This window comes from Schistocerca piceifrons, unplaced genomic scaffold (assembly GCF_021461385.2).
Source record: "Schistocerca piceifrons isolate TAMUIC-IGC-003096 unplaced genomic scaffold, iqSchPice1.1 HiC_scaffold_954, whole genome shotgun sequence".
NCBI lineage: Eukaryota > Metazoa > Arthropoda > Insecta > Orthoptera > Acrididae > Schistocerca > Schistocerca piceifrons.
In genome coordinates this window covers 270,068-272,500 of record NW_025729228.1, presented here as the reverse complement: position 1 = coordinate 272,500, position 2,433 = coordinate 270,068, and the positions used below count along the sequence as shown (strand labels likewise).

Genomic DNA, 2,433 nt, shown 5'->3' with positions numbered 1-2,433 from the left:
AATTCCTCGTTCATGGGGAACAATTGCAAGCCCCAATCCCTAGCACGAAGGAGGTTCAGCGGGTTACCCCGACCTTTCGGCCTAGGAAGACACGCTGATTCCTTCAGTGTAGCGCGCGTGCGGCCCAGAACATCTAAGGGCATCACAGACCTGTTATTGCTCAATCTCGTGCGGCTAGAAGCCGCCTGTCCCTCTAAGAAGAAAAGTAATCGCTGACAGCACGAAGGATGTCACGCGACTAGTTAGCAGGCTAGAGTCTCGTTCGTTATCGGAATTAACCAGACAAATCGCTCCACCAACTAAGAACGGCCATGCACCACCACCCACCGAATCAAGAAAGAGCTATCAATCTGTCAATCCTTCCGGTGTCCGGGCCTGGTGAGGTTTCCCGTGTTGAGTCAAATTAAGCCGCAGGCTCCACTCCTGGTGGTGCCCTTCCGTCAATTCCTTTAAGTTTCAGCTTTGCAACCATACTTCCCCCGGAACCCAAAAGCTTTGGTTTCCCGGAGGCTGCCCGCCGAGTCATCGGAGGAACTGCGGCGGATCGCTGGCTGGCATCGTTTATGGTTAGAACTAGGGCGGTATCTGATCGCCTTCGAACCTCTAACTTTCGTTCTTGATTAATGAAAACATACTTGGCAAATGCTTTCGCTTCTGTTCGTCTTGCGACGATCCAAGAATTTCACCTCTAACGTCGCAATACGAATGCCCCCGCCTGTCCCTATTAATCATTACCTCGGGTTCCGAAAACCAACAAAATAGAACCGAGGTCCTATTCCATTATTCCATGCACACAGTATTCAGGCGGGCTTGCCTGCTTTAAGCACTCTAATTTGTTCAAAGTAAACGTGCCGGCCCACCGAGACACTCAATAAAGAGCACCCTGGTAGGATTTCAACGGGGTCCGCCTCGGGACGCACGAGCACGCACGGGGCGGTCGCACGCCTTCGGCTCGCCCCACCGGCAGGACGTCCCACGATACATGCCAGTTAAACACCGACGGGCGGTGAACCAACAGCGTGGGACACAAATCCAACTACGAGCTTTTTAACCGCAACAACTTTAATATACGCTATTGGAGCTGGAATTACCGCGGCTGCTGGCACCAGACTTGCCCTCCAATAGATACTCGTTAAAGGATTTAAAGTGTACTCATTCCGATTACGGGGCCTCGGATGAGTCCCGTATCGTTATTTTTCGTCACTACCTCCCCGTGCCGGGAGTGGGTAATTTGCGCGCCTGCTGCCTTCCTTGGATGTGGTAGCCGTTTCTCAGGCTCCCTCTCCGGAATCGAACCCTGATTCCCCGTTACCCGTTACAACCATGGTAGGCGCAGAACCTACCATCGACAGTTGATAAGGCAGACATTTGAAAGATGCGTCGCCGGTACGAGGACCGTGCGATCAGCCCAAAGTTATTCAGAGTCACCAAGGCAAACGGACCGGACGAGCCGACCGATTGGTTTTGATCTAATAAAAGCGTCCCTTCCATCTCTGGTCGGGACTCTGTTTGCATGTATTAGCTCTAGAATTACCACAGTTATCCAAGTAACGTGGGTACGATCTAAGGAACCATAACTGATTTAATGAGCCATTCGCGGTTTCACCTTAATGCGGCTTGTACTGAGACATGCATGGCTTAATCTTTGAGACAAGCATATGACTACTGGCAGGATCAACCAGGGAGCTGCGTCAACTAGAGCTGAGCAGCCGGCCGCCCGGGAGTGTGTCCCGGGGGCCCGCGCGAACACGCAAGCGTTCGCTCAATCATTCTGCAAACAGGAGGAGGCTGAGCTCCCCTGCACAATACACCTCGAAACCCTCTCAGGTCCCGGCGGCGCGCAGCGCCGTCCCAAGTACTTGGTCGGGTTCGAGAGAGGCGCAATCGCCCGGAGTTAGGCGAGTAGACGCTTTCGGTGCGACCACCCGTGCTCCCAACTGAGCTTGCCGCTGCCGACAGAGGCCCGGGAGCGTGCTGTCGTGGCATTGCCGGCGGGAGACAACACGCGCCACCTACGGTGACCGGCAGCTCCAACGCCAGCGCCACAGAAGGACAAAAGCCCCACTTGGGTGCCGAAGCGAACTCTCCCAGCACAGCGCACGCGCCAACACATCCGCACAGCTGCGATACAAACCACCAGCGAGAACCGCTGGGGCGACCGAGCAGCAGACGGCGTCGCGGCGCCGAGCGCCGGGCGGCGGCGCATCCTCAACGCACACAGTCCTCAATCGGACCAGCACACTGAAGATGTCCACCGCGCTTCGCACCGGGCCCGCGAGGACCTACTTTGGCCGCACGGCGCCGCGCGCAGGGTGCGCCGGCGCGCAGCTGCGACGCCTGCCGCGTCCGTCGGCCGGCGCGCCTGCCACTGGCCGCCCCCACCAGCCGGCTGTAGCGCGTGCGCCCACGCACCGCGCGGCCAGCACGCCGGGA

The 2,433-nt window shown here is 57.2% G+C and overlaps 1 non-coding gene across 1 annotated transcript in view; it reads right to left on the bottom strand.

The window, feature by feature from the left end:
- Positions 1 to 1,685, bottom strand: part of LOC124773516 — a 1,909-nt gene extending 224 nt beyond the window's left edge. The window contains exon 1 of the ribosomal RNA XR_007014760.1: positions 1 to 1,685. This exon is cut by the window's left edge and continues 224 nt beyond it. This is a non-coding gene — a ribosomal RNA (small subunit ribosomal RNA).
- Between the last annotated feature and the right edge of the window lie 748 nt (positions 1,686 to 2,433).